The sequence below is a fragment of the Anabrus simplex genome, chromosome 6 (genome assembly GCF_040414725.1).
Source record: "Anabrus simplex isolate iqAnaSimp1 chromosome 6, ASM4041472v1, whole genome shotgun sequence".
In the NCBI taxonomy this organism is placed as follows: domain Eukaryota; kingdom Metazoa; phylum Arthropoda; class Insecta; order Orthoptera; family Tettigoniidae; genus Anabrus; species Anabrus simplex.
The window spans coordinates 115,192,292-115,220,010 of NC_090270.1; the positions used below are offsets into that span (position 1 = coordinate 115,192,292).

General features: G+C 39.9%; 1 protein-coding gene and 1 pseudogene across 1 annotated transcript in view; one reads left to right on the top strand and one right to left on the bottom strand.

Moving 5' to 3' along the window:
- Nucleotides 1–27,270, bottom strand: LOC137501183 (uncharacterized; annotated as a pseudogene).
- LOC136875886 (uncharacterized) overlaps nt 1–27,719 on the top strand; it is a 637,093-nt gene that overhangs the window by 486,439 nt on the left and 122,935 nt on the right. The gene's annotated exons all lie outside the window — the stretch shown is intronic.

The following is a 27,719-nucleotide window of genomic DNA, read 5'->3' on the forward strand; positions in this document are numbered from 1 at the left end:
TTAGTATTCCTTTCCGGCAGTGAAATTGCACTGGATGATCATGTGCATTTTCAAAATGTCGAACTCGAACCCTCTTCGGTAGTCAGACAGAATGTTTCTGTACCTGGAGAAACTCCGCTCGACGTCGCAGGATGTTATGTGGGCAGATTTGAACAAGGTTATATCCTCCGGAGAAAACCGCTGCTGAAAATCCCCAGATGTTGTATGGTGTCCACAAAGAATGTCAATTATCTTACAAAGCATAGAATCACTTTCAGTTAAGAACAGCACTCTTTTGCAGTTTTTCAAAAATGTTTTCAGCCACTTCACCCTTCCCTTTCTTTAAATCACACTCAATGTTCTTCACAATATCCAACGTGCCACTTAGTGGAAGCCCCACAGTTTCAAGACGAGTGATTGCTCTTGGTATTACACCGAAATTCGATGATACGAACGCCAAATTTCTGACCAGGCTGGCTGAAGTAAACAAATTTTGCACAATCCTGACAGATGATGAATCGCAAGGATCAAATTCCTGAACAACCGCCTTGAAGGAATCATAATTGCTGCAGCAATATTGAATAGCATCGAGCCAAGTTCCCAAGCGAGTAAGGACAGGCTGAGGTGGAAGGGGCAGAAGAGGAGCAGTTTCTTTCAACTTTTGAACTCGAAGGGGAGCTTTCAGGAATATTTTTTCTTGCCATTTGCAATTAACTTATCAACTTCAGGGTAGTTGATCCGAACCTCTTCGGCCACTCTATGCAAAGCATGGGCAAGGCACGTTACGTGGGCCATTTTCGGACAAAGTAGATTTAGTCCTTTGGCTGCCTTCTTCATGTACGGGGCGGCATCAGTTACAGGAAGTAGTATGTTGTTTCCTTTTACCCCATCTGGCCACAGTAACTTCATAGCATCTTCAAACAGCACTGCAATGGAGGAATGATTTACTTTCTCTAAAACCGCACACGTCAGGAGAAACACATTACCGGGCTTGTCATCTTTCAGAATGCCGATAAGTTTGATTACGTTAGCTACATACCTCCCATTTACGTCAGTTGTTTCATCCAATGAAACCTATATCTTGTGGTTGAAAACTACAGATCTTATCTTCTTTAAAACATCTTCATAGAGACTCGAGATATAAAATTTTCTCAAAGTTGATTCATTGGGAATAGGTTGACTGATATACTTGTTAATAAGGACCTGAAGCTGGCACTGTTCAGTTTTTCAAGGGAATATTTGAAGTAACCATCATCCTGCAGAGATCCTTACTGAATTCCGATCTGTTGTCTGACAGAGCAGTAGCTGCACATTAGGCCCTTTCAAAAAGTAAACGCTGCCTATTCTCTGCCACGGAAGATTTTTGTATTAAGCACTTCTGATGTTTATAATTGTAACGCAGTGTTGTTGCACATTAAAACGTTTCTGAGCACATATCTTCACTTCACACAGTTTACAGTATAAAATAACACCATCAGTACTAAAATTCTGCTCTTCAATTCCTTAACAAACTGCCTTAATTTCACACTCTCTGAACACTTCAATTTAGACATGTTGAAACTACACTGAAGAAGTGGTCTCAAAACAACAAGCCAGAGAGTCCTCTATTTTATAGGAAACAGAAATACCAGTTCATTGGCTACGTATGCACCCCCAGGATGCCTTTCTCCTGAGTATTGTCAATCACTTAGTGCTCCTCATCAGGAAATTCTAAGAAGATCGCTTGTTCATAATTCCAGTTGCCTGCTACTTGTTCATTCCCGCTTACAGGTAACATTCAGTACACAGATAGACTCCCTAACTATTACAGCAAGATTCCCTCGGTGAATAGCTTGCCACAAAAATTCACTCAATATGAAAATCCTTAGAGTATGACAGGAAATGTGACTTATTGCGCGTCAAGCAAAAATATGACCAATATCTTAAATTTGTCCAAAATATGACATTTCAAGTAAAAATATGACATGTCATTAAAATCCGCCCCTTAATGATGAGTAAACCTTTCTGTTTCTTAGATATCTTTCATGCAGTTAAAAATTTCGTAAACACCGCCAGTTTGAACCTATTCTTTATTGAAGTAACGGAAAAACGTTTGTATTCGCGCCTATTCTGCGTGAATGGTAATGAATAGAAAAACTGACCAACTGATAAATTGGAAAACGGTAGAGCTGATGATGGCCTGATGGCCATAATCGTTAAGGCGTTGAAGTCTAAACGGTCTGACACCGTGGTTAGCCGATTCGAACCCCGTTGGTCGAAACAATTTTCACCATTAGAATGTTGGCCGGCAGGGTAGGAGAGGTGGTGGTATACAATTGCTAATCACTAGATTGCGTGCCAAAAGCCTGGATTAAATTCCAAACTTCTCCGCAGTGTTCAAATGGAGTGAGGGGATATGACGCTGTTGATAGTGATTCGTCCGTCGGGTGGGGACGTTAAGCCTTGAGCAGACTCCTTGGTGCTGTTCGACAGGAGTAGGTCATGTGCCGGTACCGGGTTTCACCCTCTCCCTTCCTACTATCGTGTATCACGTAATTTATTTCTTATAATGAACTCTTCTAATGAGGTTGAATTCAGGAAGGTCATCCGGTCATAAAAACTTGCCACGACAGATTCATCTCACCTCATACCCGACCACATTGTTTTTATTTATTCTTCTTCTTCCTTTCTTACTAGCCAACAACGTAGTCATATTGAAACACCGGATCTCATACGATCTCCGAAGATAAGCAACATTGCGTGTGGGCAGCTGTTGGATGGGTAGCCACGTGCTGTTGGCTAGAGGAGGAGTGGAAAGAAACTTGTCTCCCTACAGCAAGTAAACTCCGTCTCTGGATGCCTGATCGTTGGCCCTTAGTTTAGCTGAGGGTGATGACTTGATCGCCAATGTCTAGGTTTGGATAAGGCACTTGTTTTTCTTTTCTTTGCTGCCTTTACGTCCTTGTCTCGCTTGGCTTGTTTTGCATAAAAGTATAGATTCCAAGTTGAGCAGTTTTTACACCTCCACATGTAATATACGTTCTCTTAAAATATAATATTGTAATATCTTAAAGAAAATGCTAGCGTGAACTTAGCAGAGCACATAAACTGACTCCAAGTCGCTGGCCTATCCTTAGCTTAGATTATATCATCTGGTAGATTCCAGGTTGTGGTTATAACTCCTCTGAAAAATTAAATGTCTTGGTATGGTCTTCTGCGGAAATGAGGCCATCCGTAACTATCTGGATAGTACACGTTAGACGTTGAGAAACGAGTATTTTGTACCGTGTCATACAATCTGAGCTCTCCACCACGCCTTGTCGTACGATGAGCAGGCAGTACGCTCAAGAAGTACGTCAAGCGGGAGAGTATCTTACATGATGGAACCTGTAAGGAGAAGCGGTAAACGCAACTGCTTGCAGAGTAACGAGTTGTTGCTAGAATTTTCGCTATGTATGTGAATCATAGAATACTTGGTACTGTATTGTCCGGTTCCTTGTGATGGATTGTCGCTACAGTTTTTGCTATATACCATTGTATGTTTGGTATTGTAGTGTCCGGTTCCTTGGCTAAATATTCTGCGTAGTGGCCTTCGGTTCAGAGGGCACCGCGTTCGATTCCTAGCCGGACTGGGGCTTTTAACAGTGTCATGTCAATTCCTTTATCTGAGAGGTTCGGTGTTTCTGCTCGTTTCAATATCCATCGTCATATTCATACAACACATCACACTACAACCACCACATAGGGAAAGTCTTCCTAAGTAGTTGGGAAAAGGCCAGGAAGAACAAGAAGAAATGAAATGAAAATAAAGAAAAAAGAAGATGAAGACAGTGTGCTTAATATTAAAACTGGATAAATAACCAAGGGAATTGTAATTAAGTACTATGTAGAACACGATTTTATTATTGTCATAATAATATATATAATTATATCGAAGTAATTCATAGCGCTGCAGTTTCGATTTTTGAACTGAAGTTTAACTATTGTTTGTATGTGTTGTGATTGTGATAATGAACCGTAAATGAATCGGGCAGTGGCGGTTCGTGACAAAATTTTTAGGGCGTTCACAACAATATTTTTGTTCATGTCTCAGATCAACAAAAAAGTAACATAGGTACATAAATCACTTCACTAAAAGTTCCTTGTACGGTTCCTTTTTCACAAATAATATGGTAGAACCCCTCTAACTGACGTGAGGATAAATTTTATACTAGACTAATCTCTTAGTGTAGAACAAAAGTAAAATTCATAATAACTTTACTACACTGCGAATATTGTAGGATGCGAGTACTATTTTTGGTTTTTAAATAGCACGACGTTCACCTGAGCGTTACTGTAGAACAAAACCAAACCTCTTGGCCTACCAGGCGACTGCTGGTCAGTCCGGTGGCCTGCAGATTATGAGGTGTCGTGTGGTCAGCACGACGAATACTCTCGGCCGTTATTCTTGGCTGTCTAGACCGGGGCCGCCATCTCACCGTCAGATAGCTCCTCAGTTGTAATCACGTAGGCTGAGTGGACCTTTAACCAGCCCTCAAATCCAGGTAAAAATCCCTTACCTGGCCGGGAATCGAATCCGGGGCATCCGGGTAAGAGGCAGGCGCGCTACTCCTACACCACGGGACTGGTTGTGTTAGTGTAGAACAAAAGTGAATTTCATAATAACTTTACTGCATTGCGAACATTGAAGGATGTGAACACTATTCTTGGTTTTTAAATAGCACGCTGTTCACCTGGGTTATGACGAGAAGCATAAAATAATGTGTACCGCACTTTCCGGTGGATTTTTAAAAAATAATTGTTTCCGAATTGACCCCAGTAGTCTCCATATTATCTCGGTTAATCAGGGTTCTACTGTATCACATGTTAATTATTCTCGTCTTGGAAGTTATAGACAATTCAATATTCGCATTTTTGTGTGCATGAGAATTTTCATACTTGTTTATATTTGCACTTAGATGAGCAAGGTCTGTCTGTGCACACAGCTGAATTCCATACACTTCTTTCTGTGTTGAAGAATAAACAGGTCAAACAAAAAAGGCGCATTGCTAGATCTAGGCTACATCCACAGAGCCACTTGCGTGTTTCGTACACTTCTCTCTTAAACTTACGCCTATACTCGCGTTTGTCAGTTTTTGTAAATTTTTCGATAATCAGATCTGGTCTGTCCGGTACAAGCCTTTAAATTTCTAACTTGTCCTGAGATTAATATTTCGCTGGTTAAAATTACCTAAACTGAATTGATTTCCTCTTACACAAAGAATACAATGGTTACAAGCCATACAAACAGAGAAGCAAAACACAACACTCAAATACATTTCACTTGAAAATATTTTCCAATCACAAGGTAAAGCAAACTTCTTCCCGCGATTAAGAACACCTTTTCACAACGAGCTAGAAAATTCCTATTCAGAATTACTAGCGAAATCTGCCGGTAATATAATGTAATGCAATAGTAGATCCTGGGAGGCTGCGGCTAACCGTAGTAGGGGAGGTGGTGGACCCTTGTGTTCAACTCGAATACTGCCACTGGTTTCAGGGTGGCTCTAGACTAGGCGGCAAGGCACGTATCTTACCGTGCTCCTCGCTAATGGGAATGTCAGTGGATAAACCATGACGTCATCTGCTTTGCGAATGTGTACAGTCTTCAGCACAATAACGCATTATCCAGTGTGCTCGCTGCACTGTCAGTCAAAACGAACACCTGTCCGTGTAATGGAGCTTCGATATAAGTCGAATGCTTTCGATCGATTGTCGAAATCAGGTCAAAAGAAAGGAAAGTTTTAAATTAACCATGAATGTGTAAAGATGTATTAAAACTGGGTGTTCACGTACTCATGTGTTCCTGGGAGCCCACCGCCACTGGAATCGGGAATTAAACGAATCATGAAGGTATTGTGCAGCCTTTACTGTGACGCATAGCTTTACCTGAGAACGATTCCTGGCTCTACCACGAATTTAAAAAGTGGCTTGAAATACTAGAACAGAAATGTACTCAGTCTTGGAAACATAATTAATTGAGAATACCACCACAGTCAGTAAGTTTGTGGACTGGGTTCTACAGTGTAGGCAACATAGCGTATACTTACACAGCTCCACGTCGTCCCTAAAAATAGTCGCCGTTGGTCGCTATGCATATCTCTGAACGTTGGTTTAGTTGTTGGAATCACTGCTGAAATATATTGGCAGGAAGATCTTATACGGCTGATCTTGTGGCAGTAATGATCTCCTGGGCGGAATGAAATCTACGCTCACGTAATTTTTCTTTCAAGTGGGGAAAGATTAAAAAATCGCATGATGTGAGGCCAGGTAAGCATGGAGGGTATGGTAATAATAATATAACAACAACAATAATAATAATAATAATAATAATAATCGTAAGCCTCTGGTACCGTGTGCGGACATTTTAATTTGATGCCATATGGCTGTCTGCTTGTCAGTAGCTCTGAGCATCAGTGGTAGAGTGTCGGCCTCCGGATCCCAAGATAGCGGGTTCAAACCCGGCAGAGGTGGTCGGATTTTTGAAGGACGAAAAAAAAGTCCCTTCGATACCCATGTCGTTCCATGTCGGCATGTAAAAGATATCTGGTGACACATTTGGTGTTCATCCGACAAGGTTAAATAAAAACTCAGCCATAGACGTCATCTAGTATACCTAGAGTTAAACGGAACGTCGAAATTGACGGAGAATATGGTAAAAATGGCCTGTTGCCTTACCATGTTCATCTTAGACAAGCACATAATGATGTTCATTGGCGCTATCGTGCAGCAACAGTTAGTTCGCAGCTCAGGACGCTTACAGCGAATTAAAACTCGTAGACTGCGAAGGATCTCCGTTTAGCTGTTCTTGTTTACCATTTCTTCTTCTGTGGTAAACTCTGAGTCAAATAAAAAACAACAACTGAAGAATCACCTAGTCTTTTGACCTGCCTTTTTGTGTGGCTTTTTAATCATCTCGAAAGTTTCGCTAGCGAATTTGCCTAATATTTGATAGAACTTGAAATTTGTCCATTGATCAAAGTACGATATTTTCAAGTTCCACCGTTTACTTTCAATTACCCTTCAAAACACAGACCATAGTTTTGCTTACACTGTATGCACGCTACTGCCTCTTGCTGGAACAAGCGAAGAACTGTCACAGCACCATCCTGTGGTGCAGCCTGTCTGCTGTAGTGCACCACAGTGACAGCCACAACCGTAATGTTGTACTACTAGTATACTATAGAGGGCGATTGTACTACGTAAGAATAGGTTGATATCGCTGAGACGCCATGTGTTTGCGTAGGGAATCGGCTCGTTATCGGGTGGCATCGGTTTCGATGTCCGAATAAGTCGAACATTTTTTGGTTCAGTGAGTTCGGAAATCAAAGGATGTTCAGAATATGTCTCTTTTCCAACTACCGGTCCACTAATTAAGGATATGCATTGGCATGGAATTTGCTGAGTCGTAAACATTCGGCGTTGGCGGTTATTTACGTACTTACGTGGATCTAGAGTAGAATATTTTCTCGTTGTCATTAAAGTAGTGATACAAATACGTGTAATAATCGTCTGATTGTACAAGAGTCGTGTTCACAGGCCAAGGCTTTTGAAGGGCAATAAATGCCTTGTTTTTGCTTGTTTTGATATTTCTGGTGCAACAGAGTTGAATATTTTCCACATCCGTTAAGCGTGAAATCCTAAATTAATGTAACTTTTGTATAACTTAGGTTCTGCGTCAAATATACGGATAGAAGAACGCAAAGGGAGAGGTTTAATAATAATGTTATTGGTTTTACGTCCCACTAATTACTTTTCCAGTTTTCGGAGAGAGATATATTTTTGAATATTAATTATAAAATATTATGTTCATAGTAATATGATAAGAAATATTACAGTGATGGGAAGAATAAACGAAGTAACTGAAAACCTCTGAAGATCCATATCTTGAGTCATAACGAGTAAAGTAAATAGAATTAAAACGATAAGTCGATCTGGTAACTGAAGAATACAACCTGGTATTCTTCGTTACGATGTAGATTGAGTCCATTGTATAATCGGAAATTAAGAATATAAAAATAATTACCACGGCCTCTAATCTATAGACAGAATTTTGTGTTGAATAATGGCATGCAGTAAGTTTTTGGGATTACATGGCATGAAATAATTCGCAGTCCTTAAGCATCCGCTTATGTCAAGAGCAGAAATATATGAAACTCATAAAGGGGGACTACTTATTTCCCCAGGGATGTTACCGTTTCTTATTCGTCTCTGATTAACCGGCGTCCTAATTGTTGTTGCATGTGCTGTGCTGCACCATGAATGGAAAGGAATGAAAGGGATGGCGGGATTTACGCTTCACAGATTTCGCTGTAAGGGACAGCCATTGCAGTCATTTTCCATTCATATGCAGGTCACGTCTGGCTACTGTGGTCAGCTAGTTGGTCCGGTTCGAGCCTCTGGATCCCTCTTTTTCTGTTGCTGTCTGCGTTAGACATTGAGGTGCTTCGATTATTCTCTATTGAAACTCAGGAATGTTTTACACTTACGTTCAGTTTGAGATCTGAGTCGTTAATAACACATCGTCTTCAGGAGACGTAGGTTGTAAGAGACGGTATTCTACCAAATCGAACACATTTAGATTTATAAATACTTACTGTTTGTGTGTAAGCCATAGGAAATCCGAAACTGTGGTGGGCTGTTTCCGTCATCCTTTTGGTCATCGTTTTCTGACCCTAACGGTGTAAGGTTTTAGAGGCTTCGAGTGTCGTTCATTTTTATTCCTTTCATGGCCCTTCATTCACTTCAGTCGTTCCCTTAAACTCCTTCCTTCTTTAACCGCATGCTGATAATATCGTTTGGAGTCGTTTGTCTTATCGCTTAAACAATAATTTCCGTGAGAGAGTGAGTCTGTGTTGTTCTGAAAACTATGTCGTAATGATAATTTACATTTTTTGTTGAAAAATGGTTGCTGGTTTCCGCAGAATTGCGGTAAATTGAATGACGGATTATAGCGGTGTGAGCTTGCATCCGGGAGACAGTAGGTTCGAATCCCACTCTCGGCAGCCCTGAAGATGGTTTTCCGTGGTATTCCATTTTCACGCCAGGCAAATGCTGGGGCTGTACCTTAAGGCCACAGCCACTTTCTTCCAACTCCTAGGCCTTTCGTATCCCATCGTCGCCATAAGACCTATCTGTGTCGGTGCGACGTAAAACCACTAGCAAAAAAAAAAGTTTTCCTGAGAATTACATCTTTACATTCGCTCTCTGTTCATTGAATACGGATTGCAACGATTACCTGGGAATGCCACAGAATAATAAAGTAACTTCATTTTGTGTCCGACTCGTTGGCTGAATGGTCAGCGTAATGGCCTTCGGTTCAGAGGGTCCTGGGTTCGATTCTCGGGCGGGTCGGGGATTTTAACCTTCATTGATTAATTCCATTGGCTCGGGGACTGGGTGTTTGTGATGTCCCCAACATCCCTGCAACTCGCACACCACACATACACTATCCTCCGCCACAATAATACGCAGTTGCCTACAAATGGCAGATGCCGTCCACCCTCATCGGAGGATCTGCCTACAAGGGCTGCACCCGGCTAAAAATAGCCACACGAAATTAAACTTCATTTTGTAGACAATCTTTATCATTAATTAGCTGGAGTGCTTGCGTACCTAGATGAAATTTCTTTCCACAATTTATAATGTTTATTGACTGGTAGTGTGCAATACAGGGTGGTCAGAAACAACGTGAACCGGGCATATCGCCGTTAAAAGGTTGGTCATGCTGATAAATAATTTGAAAGAATCTATTTGATATCTCGTGCCGTTGTTATTTTATCAGGTGTTGAAGTTAGCCAATCAGATCACTTCGCGGGCAAATTCAAATGGGTGGCTTAAGACCGGCATGAGAGCACCAGTCGTAGAATAAAACTTTGCCGGGGGAGGGATTTGAACACAAACCTCCGAGATGACAGGATCGCGCCAAAGCAACAACGCAACGGTGACACCAGCTGAAACCAACGGCGTGTTTGTGTTTGAATCTGATTTCTCGGCATGGCTCTCAGGTCACGTACAGATTTAGCAACAGTGGCGCGCAAAGCCCTTTTGAATTCGCCCGCGAAGTGATCACATTGGCTAACCCCTGCAGCTGATAAAATGACATCGGTACGAGATATCGAATTATTTCTTTCAAATTATTTATCAGCATGGGCAACCCTCAAACGCTCATATATCCTGTTCACGTTGTTTCTGACCATTCTGTATACTGGTATTATCAAAATATAATTCACCTCCCATGTAGATACAAACCCTTCGGACACCTGCAACAAACGTATCTATTGGTTCAACTGTTTCTGAGAGAAGCGTACCTGCGAGAAATAAAATACTATGCGCTCATTATTTTTGGGGGGGAGGGGGTGACTGTACATTTTAGAGGGAAATTCAGTTCTTCAGATACCTATTTATTTTTATGTACCATTTAATATTTTGAGTAGACATTTAGGTAAATATTTAACTTATACTTCGACCGTAATTTTAGCCGTAGCAACTGAGGGTGAGAGCGAGTGATGGAAAAAGTGTCCACTCTGGATAATTAGCCTCTTTCATTCCTATCTTAGCACGTGACTTTTGATAGCGTGATCATAGCTTTGGGACGTCCTGTTTTATGTGGAATCTGAACAACAGAGACGTGACGTTTCATTTTAGAACTCTCATGCGGTGGCCGGGATTCGAACTGCAACCGCCTTGGTTACTTAGTGAGTGACCTAGCCACTCGGCTATCACGCCATTCCTCTCTTTTATTTTAAATACTCATAATTACGTGCTCGCACTTAACACGCTTTACACGTACAGGAGACGTTCATCCGGCTCACGATTCATCATCTGCTGTAGTTCTGTGTTTGACCACAAGCCGTGTAGTAAAATATATGGCTGTATGTACTAAATATCTCGTCAAGGGATTTCAAATATCACTATTTTATTTTTTTATTCGAGTCAACATAAAAGATCAAATATTATAGGGATGTAATCAGTGTTACTTTTAAGTTGTGATTAAACTTTTGAACGTCGTTCCATGAAATTGGCAGTGTTTCGAATTGCATTGTACTCTTGTAAAATGAGCGGTTATCCTGTCGCCAGTATTTTTAATGAGGATATAACAAGCGTGCGAGCGATGCATTCAACAGTGTTTGCTCTGTGGAATGTTAACTGAATGTGACAGCAGCGGAGTCCTCCCGCTGGCATGCCATGTCGTCGTATTTTATCCAATACAGCTGATCGGCCGTCAATTGAGATATATCGCTGCTTTGAGGAGAGCTGTGGGGAGGTAGGTAACGAAGTCATTACTCTCCAGTTTAATGTACACAGGATTCTGTTACTCTCTTTGCGGACAGAATTATGATTTTGTTGACATATTGCTAGAAGAGGATAAATGTAAGATCCTTTCAGGACTCCTATAAGGATCTATTCTTGGTATGAATTATTTGGCAAAATTCTTTCAGCGTCTTCACAGGAATGCTGAAGTTAAATTGTTCATGATTAAGAATGCCTTATCTTTTGATTAAATGAAAATCCACAGCCTGTTTCCAGTCATTCGACTGGGTCAGGAATGAAATGAATAAAGCCTCCATCTAGCGGCGAGGATAGGAATTGTGCCGGCTGCCGAAGCCTGTCGCACTCCTCTGGGGCAATGGTTAATGAATGACAGATAAAATGATATTGGATAGTGTTGCTGGAATGAAAGATGCGACTAGAAATACCGGAGTACCCGGAGAAAAACGTGTCCCGCCTCCGTTTTATCCAGCACAAATCTCACAATGAGTGACTGGGATTTGAACCATGGAACCCAGTGGTGAGAGGACGGTGCGCTGCCGCCTGAGCCACGGAGGCTTCTATCTGGTAATTATTTTTACTGATATAACGAGAGCTCCAGAATTTATGTAGACCAGAATATTGAGCTCGAGTTTTTTTATTTAGACTGTTTAGAGAATAACTACACTATTAAATAAATATAATAATAATAATAATAATAATAATAATAATAATAATAATCATCGTATGGCCTCAGCTACCGTGTGCAGACATTTAAATCTGACGCCATCTGGCTGGCTGCTCGTCAATTTCGACCCACTAGATGGCAGACCGAGTAAACCGAAATTCCCTTGGGCGTCTGTGGCTGAGATTTAATGAATTTTGTCTGGTAAACACCAAATGTGTCACCAGAGATCTTTTACATGCCGACATCGTACGACATTGAGTGTCGAATGAACTTTTTTTCCGCCCTTCAAAAAACCGACTACCTCTGTCGGGTTTTAACCCGCCGTCTTGGGATCCGAAGGCCGAATAAATATAATAAATATAATAAAAGTGCATAAATATAAAACACATCGATTCATAACCTATACAGAAAACACAACTTTCAGTATGGAAATACTGTTTTATTTTTGCATGTATACTCTTCGGGTCGCAGTTTCTCAATATGTCGGCTGTCGGCTTCATCAGAATAACACAGTTGCGTAAATTTATTATCAAAGAATCTATAAAGATGTTCCAGTCCGCTGTTGTGATGAGTTTTTATAAAGACAAGTGAACGTAGGTGCGATAACACGAAAGTGATACTACAGAAACGATAATGCTGTGGCGATAGAAAGCTGCTGATGGGATGAAGTTAGTGATTTTCTCATGCCGGAGTGGTCATTTAAATTATGAAATACATAGTCAGTGCGATATATTTTAGCTGATCTTTGTGAGAATAGCGCTCGGCCGACGGGATTCTAGAACGCATACTTCTAACACGCAAAAGCGTAATTTCCTGGAGAACTGAGAGTTTCAAACAAAATACATATGACATTTTCTTTTTTGTAGACAACTGAATGTTAAATACACGCGCTGGGCTTTATTTTGTGATAGGACAAATCATTTGCCCATCATTTTGGTTTTTATGAGATAAAACACGCCGAAATTCCGTCAATACCGCCATTTTGAAACGGTTAATTATATAAATTTCAGAATAGCCCTGTATTCAGTAGCGTAGCCAGGATCGCCCAATGGGGGGGGGGGGGGTTACAGTTACAAAATTAAGATATAACATAATGAAACTGCTTGTGCGTGTCTGGTACGTGCATGTATGACTGTCATAAGGATACGCCCCAAGGGCTCTGAACTTTGGAGCGTGGGTTGGCGACCACGGGGCCCTTAGCTGAGTCCTGGCATTGCTTCCACTTAATCTCACTTTCATCTATCCTATCCGACCTCTCTTGGTCAACTCTTGTTCTTTTCCGACCCCAACGCTATTAGGTTTGCGAGGGCTAGGGAGTCTCATTTTCACGGCCTAGAGTAAAACGGAACGTCGAAATTGACGAGCAGACAGCCAGATGGCGTCAAATTGAAATGTCTGCACCCGGTAGCTGAGGCCATACGATTATTATTACGCCCTTCGTGGCCCTTGTGTTCCTTTGGCCGATACCTTCATTACCTGTGGCGCTTTGCTATACGAGGAATGGTAATTTGTGTGTCCAATTGAGAAGCTTTCTTGCTTGCTTGCATAAATATGTTTATGAACTCCTCTTCTGCGTTTCCTCTGATCTTGATAATTCTGTCCTCCACAACATTAGCATATGAAAATGCTTTTGCAATGTCCAACTCTTCACTTTGAAAAAATCTGCTAAGAAGAGCACTTACATTAAATACTTGATTTAATATATGTAGAGCATTAGTGCAGGCTTCTTTATTATTCCATTGTATTATATTTTCAAGAACTGCAACGACGGCATCAAACAGTTCTAGAAATACTGCAATTGAGTCATGGCGCTCCACCCATCTTGTTAGACACAATGCTTTAAGCCTCGTTTTGTCACTTTCAGGAACAGTGGCATCTATCGATTCTTTAAATGCATTTAACCTTTTAGGAAAACTAAGAAATGAACAAATATTCCCCACAGTACCCAAACAGTTTCTGATTCCTTGGATTGAGCATGCATGGGTTATAGCAAGATTGAGAACATGTGAACTGCAGTGCACGTACAAAGCCAACGGGTAGGTCTCCCTTATTATCGCTTGGACGCCATTAAACTGCCTACTCATAGCGTTAATTCCATCATATCCTTGTCCTCTTAATAAATAATTTAAGTTGACTCCTATCTTCTTAAGCACATCAATTATTTTGGCAGCCAAACCTCTTCCAGAGGCGTCAGTGATCGGTACAATCTGGAGGAAGTCCTCCCTGAGTGTCTGAGAGTCAGGGTTGACATACCGAACACAACGTGACATTTGTTCCATTCCAGAAATGTCACTTGTCTCATCGGCCATTATAGTGAAACACTGTGATCTGTTCACACTGCACACGATGTTTTCAACAATAAAGTAATTGCATACGTGAATGATCTCGTTTTGAGTTTGTGGGCTAATGTACATACCATTGCGGCTGCTTGTAAGCAAATGAGTTTTTAAATCCTCATCCCCATTTCTTGCACGAAAATGAAGGAAAGTACTAAAATTTCCATCATTTTCAGTAGGCTCTTCATCATTCAATATAATGGGTCCATCGTCTCTATGTCCTCTAAGGGGTAAACCTTGGCGGCCACACAAAATGATAGTTTCGATAATAGGAATAATCTTCTTTCTGTTGTCTTCAATTTCCTTTTTCATGTTCTTCTTACAATTTACTTTTCGTCGCACCGACGTAGATAGGTAGATACGTAGATGGGACAGGGAAGCAACCATGGCCTTAATTAAGGTACAGCCTCAGTATTTGCCTGGTGTGAAAATGGGAAACCACGGAAAACCATTTTCAGAGCTGCCGACGGTGGGGTTCAAACCCACTATCTCCCGAATGCAAGATCACAGCTAACTGTACGGCCAACTCGCTCGATTTTACGTACATGTAGCCATGTAGTTACGAAAGCATGGTAAGATAGTTAACAACTAAGTGAACTAATTTGAATGATTATAAAATGAGTAATTCATCTAAGAGGAGTCGAATATCGGTATTATTTTTATTTTATTTTCAAAATCCACTTGGTGGCTGCGTAAAGACAAAGAATACACTATAACAACTTCATTAAATATAAGGATTTTTTTTGTAAATGATAAATCCATGATCTTTGTCTGGCGAATATAAGTGGTGTCTGAATGAGTGTCAGAAGAGAATCCCTGAGCGCTTTGAGGTTCTTGGTACTGATGTTGAAACTCGTCTTCTTAGGGATTGTCCCTTTTGCACTGATCATGAGACCCCTCACTTCTACGTCGTCAAGCTCGTATTTATTGTTGTTATATGGCTCTGTAGGCAGGTAGATATACTTCTTTTCTCTGTCTACTTCATCTGGTTGGTCGTACAGTAACAGATTTGGCCTAATCCAGCTTTAAAATCTAGTTCAATTTGAAGTTTAAAAACATAATTTTCGAAACGTTTGCACTTGACAAATGGGAGCATAGTATGACCCTGCTTTGAGAACAATAATGTCCTTTTTCTATGTACAACAAATACCTTACAATGCGGAGTACATTGTTCTTTTAGTAACTTGACTTGCGGTGCGGAATATGAAGCGTCTATTAACGAGTGTCAGTTCAACTTCAGGACAATGTCAATCGGAGTGTTTCTATTGAGGCGAGAAGATAAACAAACCACCGTCACCGTTTCAAAAATCTTTTCTGTTTCAAAGCATCGATGTAGCTTACATGTACGGAAGGACTGAGCTTCTGTTCACGCAACACACGGTACACGAAACGTTGTGGTGTCGAGGCATCAAGACAGCTGATTGAGCCGGCGGTGTTTTGAAACACACACACACTACGACCAAAGAGCCGGCGCGGCAGTCATGCAGACACCTCCATACTGACTTTGCATATTCCAACAGTTAATAGACATTATCTATTTTCTATTATCTATTATCTATCTATTTTAAGCAATGTTTATTTAGTTTATTGTTAACTGTCAGTTTATATTTATTTTCTTTTTGTGAAAGTTCCATGGGGGGGGGGATTCTAACCCCCAGTAACCCCCCCCCCCTGGCTACGCCCCCTGCCTGTATTTGAACTGACTATCTGAGATATATCTGTACCAAATTTCAACGCAATTGGTCCCTTAAGTTTTGGCGTGATTGAACGAAAAACAAAGAAACGCCATCTCATTTTAAGACATTAGGGCATTTTTGCGAATAATTTCACAGATATATTTTAGTTCAGTATTTTGAAATAAGACATAGTCATGTGATAATTCCCTGTGAGAATGTTCGTGCAAACTTTAATAAAATTCTGCCCAGCGCTTTAGACGTGGCCGAACTTGCGGTCTAGGAGTAACGAGAGTGCCTCTTGCGTTCGATCCGTTGAAGTCAGTGATTTTTACCCGAATCTGAGGACTGGTTCGAGGTCTACTCAGCCTACGGGAGAATAGTTGAGGAGCTATCTGATTGTGAGATAACGGCCCCGATCTAGAAAGCAAAAAATAACGGTCGTGAGGATTCGTTATGCTAACTTTGGGTTATCTCGTAATCTGCAGGTTTTCTGGCTAAGCAGTGGTCTTCCTTAGGCAAAGGACCATCAGAGCTGTAGCGCTGTGAGGCTTGGTTCGTTTTAGTTTTGTGTAGACGTGATGTCGTTTCGGAAAACAGACAGACGTTTTATTTAAAGATACATAAAAATTCTCCCTCAAGGATAGAGCTTTACTTTGACTCCTTGATATATAAATAAATAATGATTAAGGAGTGTATTAACATCCCAGTTTTCATTAATTCCAATCTTAGAAATGATTTTTTAAAGCCAAGTAATTAATTAATTAATTAATTCATTCATTCATTCATTCATTCGTTTTTCATTCATTTATTCACTCATTCGTTCATTCAACAAACGACCAGACTACTCTACTTGTAATACCCGACGAGCTGGTAAGTATTCCAATAATCCACTGATTGTTAATTCTACTGGATCTGTGATGCATTTAGGTAACATTGAAATCGGTTTGGCCGGGTGAAGGGTGCGGGAGGAGCTGCCGAAAAGGTACATTTGTGCTGCAAAAGGACATATGATCAGAAAGTCGAGAAATTTAGAAGCGAGACTTACCCTTCCGAAAGACGCTCGATCTTGGAATTCACTTAGCTTAAAACAGGAATGACTGCTAGACTAATTCCTAAGGATAGAGGCGGTCGGAAGTGGGACTAACCGGAGTTACGAATAATTGAGATTGGAAAAGAAATGTTTTAATATATGGTTCCACGGAGGTAAAAGAAAACGGTCCATCGAGGAGCGGCACCTATAGACCTGTAGTTACTGATACCACAGGCCCAAAACATTTGTTGCTTCTCTTCTAATGGAAAGTGGTATGTATGTATGTATGTATGTATGTATGTATGTATGTATGTATGTATGTATGTATGTATGTATGTATGTATGTATGTATTAATGCAAATCCCCAACAGCTCCACCATCAGCTATTATAAGTGGCCTAGGGCTCTACACATCAATAAAGAGACATACTGTGGTGAAAATAGGAGTGAGGTCGTTTCATCATCGAGGTAGAAGGGTATGAGTGACACCTTCATATTGTCAAAGTCAAAGATAAGAATGTAACTGATATATGGAAGCAGCGAAGGAAGACCCAATGTGGCAGATTTGATACAGCGGTTGTAAACGTTAGAAAAATATTGTTCCTGTGAATTGGTTTCGAAAGTATGCGAATTGTGCTTGTGAATTGCTCTTCTCAAGACAGTCTTCTTGAAAATGTTGAATATAAAACGTGAGCAGAGGACGCTGAGTTTTATTTGCTGTTTGCTCTCATACGCTGCCAATGAGAGAGGAAAAAACCTCTTGTTTGTGGAAATGTCCATGGTTCTGTGAGAAAAGAGTACGGTTAATTAAGCTTCCGGCAGTGTGAAATATTAAAACTTCCGAGGGAAGAGCACTTTTGCTTTTAGCTTTAATCCGCGCGCATTAATTTTCTCTGCGCCGTGGTTTGTGACAGCGAGCGAGCTGTGCGTGTTAGAATGTCGCCGTGGGAGGAAGAGCCTTCCACCATTCTGTACGCCGACCAGCCCAGGCGGGATTTAGTATATTCCAATAAACTTCTGTGCGTGTTGAATTAGATTTCGGTTGTAAGTAAAACTCCAATCATAGATTTGTAAATAAATTTAATTATACAAATTTACAGCACCACATGACGCTGTAGGTTTAAAAAAAAAGTAATCGACTGTAGAAACCTATTTTAACTCAACTTTCATGAGAAGAAATCGAAGTTTTGATATAGAAAACGCACCGCAATATATATATTATTGAAATAAAGTTTGTATGAGTTTAAATTTTTTCCATCATTGGGGCGATAGTTATGCTTGGCTGGAGCTTCAGTTACGCAGAACTGGCTACACGATGCTTGGTGATTTTAGACTCTTTGGAATCTGATAAGCTGTTCTATTCTCTCAAATACGTTTTGGAAGCCACTTGTTTATTGTCCATATGTCGCGTCATTTTGTGAAAGAATACAATTTTTCGCGCTTCTTCGCACCACAATTTTGTTCAAATGTTCACTGTTTGATCTTTTCCCTCCGTATTCTTTGTATAGAATACTCCCATCCCCTAGTGCCGAATCGCCTAAAACAGGGGAGAGAGTAATCATTTGTCGTAATTCAAATTGTTTTTGATACATGCCTTTGAGTTTCCTTATAGTTAGTTTGTCTATTACTGCATTAAACATTATAATTATATCTAATAAATGTTAACATCCATTCTCCAAATTGTCACTTGTTGTAGATAATAATAATAATAATAATAATAATAATAATAATAATAATAATAATAATAATAATAATAATAATAATAATAATAATAATATATTGTGGCCTCCGGAGAGTACTGGTGCTGGTCTTCGTAGTTGACGCCTTGTAGGCCACCTGCGCGACTGTGAATTCTAATGATAAAGGTAGTACAAACACCGAGCCTCCGATACAGAGAAATTAACCGATGAAAGTTAAAATCCTCAACCCGGCCGGAAATCGAACCCGGGACCCTTGAGATCAAAGGCCAGCTCGCTAACCATTTAGTCATGAAGCCGGACTCTTTTTTGTAGATGTCGAACAGTGTTTCGTAATCTAAGACAACATATGTCCTACCCTTCATTAGTCGAGTATTGAGGATGGGATCCGCGACAGACATGCCCAAGATCCTCTCTTCCAATTGCGGAGTGCCTCAGATCGGTGGTCGTTCCCAATCGACAACGCTGCGTAACGCAACCATCCCTGTCGTATTTCTGCATGTTTTGACATAGTACTTTATGACCTGGTCTTCGAGACGGCATTTTTATTCACCCTGTACGTGTGTGAGTATAGTTGGTAATCTATTGGTACGTAGTATGCATACATTTCAAGTCACTTACGAAAAATATGAGTAACGCTGCCGTACCAGACCCCTCGGTTCTTTGCCAGTGTGCATAGAAATCTGTATTGCCATTCAGAAAGGGTTCTGTTATGTCAAAAATAAATCTTCTACTCCTCCAAGGACTGTTATGACCTGTATGGAGATGGCTGTTACTAGCTGAATATGTATTGCTTTTTACTATTGAGGTTCGCTGCGATGTCCTTAATATATCTTCTCCTACACTCATTGATGGCACACTCTTGTTTAAGAAAAGTTGTTTGGTACATGAAGGTTTACTTTATCTCTTGGAGACTCTTTTGACTTTTGTTGAGGTTTCGTTGTAATTTTATCAACTTGTCTGGAAGAGATTTTGTGCTGGTAATAGAGCACTTAAGATGATGGAAACTTCAGTAATCTAATTTTTTATCTCACCTCGTCAGCTGAGTGCTGCTGAGGTCACGTGTTATTGGATCTTAATCGAGAATTTAAAAAGGGAAATGCTGTTAAGAAATTACGTATCAGATATTTGCTGGAGATTTCTTCTGAACTTTTTTTTTTTTTTTCACGTCGCATCGACACAGTTAGGTCTTAAGGCGACGATGGGATAGACAAGGTCTAGGAGTGGGAAGGAGGCGGCCGTGGCCTTAATTAAGATACAGCTCCTGCATTTGCCTGGCGTGAAAATGGGGAAACTACGGAAAACCATCTTCAGGACTACCGACAGTGGGGTTCGAACCTACTATCTCCCGGATGCAAGCTCACAGCTGCCCGCCCCTAACTGCACGGGCAGCTCGCCCGGGAAAATATTTTATCTTCACACCTTGATATACCATGTATTCTTCTCTCACTGTGATGATTGCGATTGAAAGTTCGCGTTTAATATTCATCAGTCTGGCAGTATTTCGTAGTAGGCTTAGCGCTTACCTCCTCTGTCTAATGTAACTTAAAAGCTTTTCATTCTTTCTGTTAGTTTCAACAAATCCTGTGACTAAGGTTGCAGGGCACTTGGCCGAAGTTTGAGGTCGCTACTAACTTTTGTCGGCGTATTTACTGTCACTTCATAAAATTCTATTCATGGAGAAATTACTACACGTCACAGAGTTTGATTGATCTCATTTGTCTTTTTCGGCAACCTAAATAGTGAGAAAGAAAAATGTTTAAGAAATATACAAATCTGAGTTCCAGCAGTATCAAGAATACAGTCGATGTTCTTGCAATTGATTGGCAGGTTAGTCGCTCGGCACTTAGGATACTTAAATCACAGGGCCTTCATCGGGAAAGTCTCCTGGTATGTTAAAGAGTTCCTCATCTTATAAATGAAGTTATAGGGGGTCCGTTGTCTGTCATGTCATTTATTTCACCAAATTTTGATATATTAGTTTTAGGTGAATTCAAGATCGTATCAGTAGTTTTTAACTTTCATGTTAGCTGTGTGTGTGTGTGTGTTTGTTCCACCATCACGGTTAAACGGCTGGATAGATCTCGAACAAACTTCATATTTAGAATCTGCTCATCCAGCAGCAGGTTTCGATATGCGTATCATTTAAGAATAACCGAATTGACTGGGGGTTTAGTCTATAGGAAGACCAGAAGAGCTTTTTTCAGTATTTTTTTTACACTATTCATTATATCTCGACCAAACTTCATATTTAGACTCTTCTCATCCAAGCTCAGGTTACGATTATGTATATCATTTAAAAATCACTGAATAGACTGAGGGTTTATACGAAGACCAGAAGAGTTTTTCAATTTTCTCTTACACTATTGATTATATCTCCACCAAATTTCGTATTTGGAGTCTACTCATCCTGGAGCAGGTTTCATATGCATATAATTTAAAAATCACTGAATAGACGGTGATTTACGAAGACCAAAATAGCTTTTTTTTACATTTTCTCTTACACTATTGATTATATCTCCACCGAACTTCATATTTAGAGTCTACTCATCTAGGATCATGTTTCAGTATGCATATAATTTTAAAGGCACCGAATAGATTGGGAGTTTATAGGAAGACCAGAAGATTTCTTTCAATTTTATCTTACACTGTTGATTGTATGTAAAAAATGTAGGCTGTATATGAAACGCCCCTTCATTTTAAATATTTTTTGTTATGTACATAATTTCGCTTACTCTTCAAATGACGGAGAAAATTACTATTTTACTATGCATCATATTTCTCTCGGTTCTAAAATAACCCCCCGCCTGAACACCGAGATAACGTCAAGTAGGATTTTTTGGTGTCTGCATGTGTGTTTGTATACTCCTAAAAGTGGAAAATTGCTGGAATTATTTCAACCAAACTACGTATTTGGATTCTACGCACTAAGGATTGTGTTATCAAGTGTACATGATGTCATGGTAATCACATGGAGTTGGTATTTGTAGGAAGATTATTCTCAAATATTTTCGTTAACATCGGGTCAAAAGACCGTATACAACAAACGTTTAAGAATGTTATTTCCGTTCCTTTATGCCATGTACATATTTATTGTACGACGGATAATAACGCAGATGTTCACGAAAAATTGAATTTTTAGTCCAAGTCCCGTGGAAAGTGTCGGGTATGTCACTTCAAGATGGGCAACGGGAACATCTAAAAAGCCATTTTACTCTTTTCCATAAGGCGGAGGTATCATCAATACCAGAGCGCCATGCCATTGGTCAGAGATACAATATGCAACCTGAGAACCATGGAGAATTTCGCACAACTTCGGACCAGGAACTGTACCACACAGTAAATTCGGAAATCATTATCATCATTCTCATCAGAGAGATGATGAAGTAAGCCTAGCTATTACTACGACTGTTGAAACCACCGAAATGGACGATAGTGGCGTGTAGAATTTTATTTATTTATTTATTTATAGTAAACTAGTTGGAGCAAGTGCAATATTATGTACTTCTGCGAAGAGCCATTATACATGTGTTCAGATTATTTCATATGCGAGTTGTTAATCTAAAAGCTTCACTCTTTCTTATTCTCTGGTTAATGCTCTCTCCTAGCTTGAGGAATGAATACAATTTAGCCTGCTTGATGTTCTACTGCAAGAACTTTGAAGTTGATCGCTACACGTTCAGAAACTTCTCGGAACTAAATGATTGCGCCACTTACAGACTTTCTTCTCTGCAACAGACGAATGCTAATGGCTTGTTTCAATGGCATGAGACATCACTTCGCGCCTAGTGTTGTTTGAGTACGACAGTGGCCATTACTTTTCAAATACATGACAACCGTTCGCAATCGTGTTAGAGGCTATAAGTGAGTTTGTAACACACAAGTGCCAGTTTGAAAAGTCAAGATTTTGTTTTAAATATAGTAAATTCACATTAATTCCTTCCTTCCTTCCTTCCTTCCTTCCTTCCTTCCTTCCTTCCTTCCTTCCTTCCTTCCTTCCGGAAATAACAGGAAAAACAATTACATGCTCCGGATTACAGTCTGCAATATTTCAGTGGTGAATTTATTATCAGTTATTTCACTAGTAGTTCTTTCTTGCTATATTCGTTCGATTAATTCAAAATTACCTGTTCACTCCATGTTATTTCGACTAATGCAAACTCAGCCATGTTCTGTATAGGCATACTGTAGATAACTGTTTGAATGAAGGCATGGAGTCAGTTTTACTTGCCGCAGCTTAGCCGTTATCGTTACTGCCGGATTAAAATCCTCTCGGCAATTTTTTTCCACCTTAGGAATGTATTATTAATTCTGTAAATCCCTATGTCGCAGAAAGATTTGCTGAAGGTAACCAGTTAATCTTCCTTTACCTTCTGCAATTTTGTCGATGCTTCGTGAAAGTACCACATTAGAGCATCACATCGCAGTTCTACAGACGAAAATTCAGGCATACAAACACACGGTATGAATTACAATTTAAACACACATAACGCATTAATATTGTAAACAAAAATAATGAGCATCGTAGCGGGGTGAGATTTTACTTGTAAACGGCTTTTACAATTTCAAAACTGTTAAAATTACAGAAATCTTTCTACCTTCGAGTAACAAGAAGGCCTTGGAGAAGAGGTGATGTCCAATTGTATCAAATTATCCATAGGCCTAAACATACGGCGTTGAATGGCGAAGTATGCACGTTAGACAAAAATATATGATCTAGACTGCAGTTAGTAATATGAGAGCTTATATTGTAATATCAACTTTTCACAGAAACTGGAGGGGTGGAATACATTCTGTTCAAATATACAAGCCTACAGAAAAGTTTCTACAGACATCTGTAAAACAAAAGCTGATGCTCGCGATGCCTGGAACATGAAACGATCACATGATTCAAGTCTGCTTTATTATGTGGATCTGATGAAAAATCACTAGAATCTATTACTTGGAAATGACTGGGGTAACAACCATGACCGAACCTAATTCAAATTATTATTGCCAAGTGCTAGGCCATGGCCCTTCGGGACTGTTGCGCCATGGAGTTTGGTTTGGTTTGGTCGTCTTCAAGGTACCTGCCTGAAAATTTACGTAATATTGTCGACCCTGTGATAGAACGAAATGACTTTTACGCTCATTCAGAACATTTAATGTTAGCCATGACACAAGATAATACGAAATACGTAGAGCTCGGACTTCGACGAATTTTAAAGGCGAGACAGATCGAAAGTGAACAACTATCAGAACATTCTTGCCGCCAAAAATCAATTCCAAGGCTCAAGACTACTCAGAAATAATTAACTGGATGGACTGTGATTTATCTTCTCCCCCAGTATTAAAAGATATCAGTGACGATGAGATAAAATCATGTGACTCATCACCTAATTGGGATATAACATTCAAGATGTTCCCAGTTCACACACAAGCAGTTGAATGATGTGTGAAACTCGTGGCAGAAGCTTCAAGAAAAGTTTGCGGACCTGAGTCTAGAGATGGTTTTATCAGAACGACTCTGCTGCCAAGGTGAACCATGCCTAACTTCGGCCATAAATCAGATTTCAAATTACCTTCAGCTAAGAATGAGTGAGACCGATGATGTTCAATTGTTCTATATGAGTTTCTTAGACTTACGATTCTTCGCACAAAAACTTGTTTTTTAAATTATTTTTTATAAATATTACTGATGGTCTAAAATAATTTGTTTTTGAACATTTAAGCTTGTATTCAATAAAGAAAACAAAATTAAACGCGGAAGTTATATTTCTTTCTCCTTGAACTGTGATATATAGTTCTGTGTATATAGTTCTTTTCTTCAAATTTTCATTAATTTTGAAGGAAATCCGCGACCAGAAAATGTTGATGGATTTAAATAATATTTAAACATATTTTCTGTCGTTCTAATACATAATAATTTGAGCCATTACATTCGGGAAGTGGCTAATTTAAAAATGATAATTATCGTAAAAATGATTTTTTTTTCAAATTTCGGAAAACTTTAGAGCACATGCGCGACCGGAAAATATAAACCGATTTTATTATTTTTCACTCATTTTTATTCTCCCCAATTTTGCAACTTTTTTGCAGTATTACGACTTGGAAAAAATAATTCGAATTTTTTCGGCCCACCGTAATATACACGTATAGTGAGAACTACCGTACACATTGAAGTTAATATGTATTCTGTACAAGGGGAGGGTGGAAGTATACGGACCTCAACTTTCGCCCCTTTCGGACTGATAGATTTTCTTTTTCTTTTTTAGTGATACCTACGGATAAAATGATATAAAAGTGGGATATTGTGAAACAAATAGATCAATGAAGTAAGCTTCAATGTTAATGGCTGACTAGCAGGCAAGATTACTTACGTTAAGGGGATAGTAATCTATATAAAATTTTGGGTGCAAGAGTGCGTGTACAAGAGTTAATTGTCTGAAATTTGCACTCAAAGATAAAACATTGGAACTGAAATAGAACAAGGAATTGCACTGCAAACCATGTAAGGCTCGCTAAAGCTATCAGATGTGAGGGAAATTATCAATCACAATAAGTGAAAATTCGTTAGCTTGCATTCGGGTGATGATGGGTTCGGACTCCACTGTCGGGAGCTCTAAAATAGTTTTGTGTAGTTTCCCATTTTCACACCAGGCAAATGGTGGGGCCATAGTCGTTTCTTTCCCAGTCTATCGAAGGGCTGTATGAGTCGGTGCTACTTAACACCAGTAGCAGAATATAAAGTGACGATTCAGCTCCAGCTGTCCTATGCCTGTAGCTGCATCGTGTTCACACCTACCACGAGTTTTCAGATAGGGCTAATACACATTGTGTTCCATTTCTTTGGCAGTCTTGACTCATAAAAAATATTTAGAGTTTTTTTTTCATTTTATATCATAGTGTTGTGAATATCGTTTCATATCAAATTGTCTTTCTGCGTTGCGGTTTAAGAAAAGCGACGACAAGGTTCCATGCCATATTATCTCCGTTTATATTTAAGAAAAGTACATATTTCAAAGATGTGAACAACACTACATTACAGAAGTGGTTTCAGAAACACAAACTTATGAGCAAATTGCCTTAAAAGACGGACACTGACCCCTCTGTCATTAATGACAAAAGCTCTGACAATGGCAGGAAAGAAAAGTAAGTTGGTTGAGTGCTTAAAGAACATTCCCGTATTTGATGACATAAGGAAAGGGAAACTAATGCATCTTGTGATAAACACTTCCCAATGTACGAAGCGGTCAGCGCGTGAGAAGATAAGTAAAAAGCAATCCGATTTCTACCTTACCATGTCCAGTATAATACTATCGAGCTGTTATTTATGCCGTATCTCAACTCTTCACACTCGTAAACAGGTCGGTAACAACCACGGTGGTAACAACGTCCGTGCCCGCTGGTGAACTTTCAAGTCGGAAGTCTGGGTGGCGCAACCATAGAAATAAGAGCACTGGAGCAATTTATTTATACATATAGCCTAGAGTAATATATAATCGTATTTCAGTCTCATATTTGGTTTTTGTACCAGATAGGACAAATAATAGCTTATATCGTATTCGTTCTATTTTTTGCTTTGTAGTCCGGCTCCTTAGCCGAATGGCCAGTGTAGTGGCATTCAGTTCTGAGGGCCGTGGGTTTAATTCCCGGGTTTAATTCTCCAGCTCTAGAGCTGTGTGGTTGTGTTCGTCTTAATACACATATATATTTACCTATAACACATTAGACTACAAACCACTACAAAAACATGCAATATTGAGTACAAGCCTCCACATAGGGTTGGCATCAGGAAAGGTATCCAGCCGTAGGTACATTTGGTGTTGTTGTGAGGTGTACTGTCCATCCTCCGATTACTCCCCACATGTTAGGGAACACACTGTATTTGAGACAAAAATTCAAAGATCACGGACATCAAGACAATTATGTAATTGTGGGACTTGGATATGTCGTCATATTCTTGAACGGTATTAATTTTCTTGTGGATACTGACATGAGGTACGGGCCCGCCGGGTTGAGTAGCTGGTGACAGGTTAGATCCTGGCCCAGTCCGGTGGTATTTGAAGGTGTTCAAATACGTCGGCGTTGTGTGGGTAGGTTTACTGGCACATAAAAGAACTCCCGTGGGACAAAATTCCGGCCCCGCGGCGTCTCCAAAAGCTGAAAAAGTAGTTAGTAGGACGTAAAACCAATAACATGATGATGATGAGGATGAGTAGTGGGCCCTCAAATCTATTTTCGGTCTTCACAATTCTGCAATCTCTTTATCGTAGATGCTTCATTTTAAAGGTTTGGTATATCGTAAGTCGTGTATGGCGTGTAATTCCGATAATTTTGTGGTGTGTTTTAAGACCATGATTAGGATTTACGCTGAGAACTCAACTACTCTCCGCAGTTCTCCTCACGAAGCTAATTGATTCTATTGCAGATCTCGTACTGGGATTTTAAAAAGTCCATGGCGGAGCTAGGAGTCTAACCCTGACAGACTTGTTGGCAACAGCAGTGATGCTTATTTTCTCATTTCTCGGGACCTACGCAATTTATTGTATTTAGAAGACTTGTAGAAAACTTGCCGTTGCCGGAGGCTTCTCCTCGTCCATTGGCTCACCTGTCATTGACTCCTACCGGTGATAGTTGTTTAGTATTGATTTGTTGTGATGAGCTCGTTTATGAAGCCTCATAAAAGCTGCGTGTATTCTCTCTCTTTTTGTTTACAACAAAAGCTTGTGTGTAGCTCTGCCAGCTGCTTTTAGCTCGATAAGCCTTTGGCTGAGAGCAGTAAAAGGAGAGACAGAGGCTGTTTTGATACTTTAAGCACACCGAACAGCTAGTCCTCTTGCATTGGGCACAAATACATTTTGCTGGAATATAATTATCAACATTTTCTTCATGGGTGTAAATTTGCTTCTGTAAACGTGTTCTCTACCTCGATAGATCAGGAGGTAATGTATTCAGTTCATAATCAAAGTTCGCAAGTGCAGTTTTGTCCGATGCAGTCGATTTTTGATGAGCAGACAACCTTGACACTAGATGTAGTTGAGGCCATAGGTGGAAGAAAGGCATG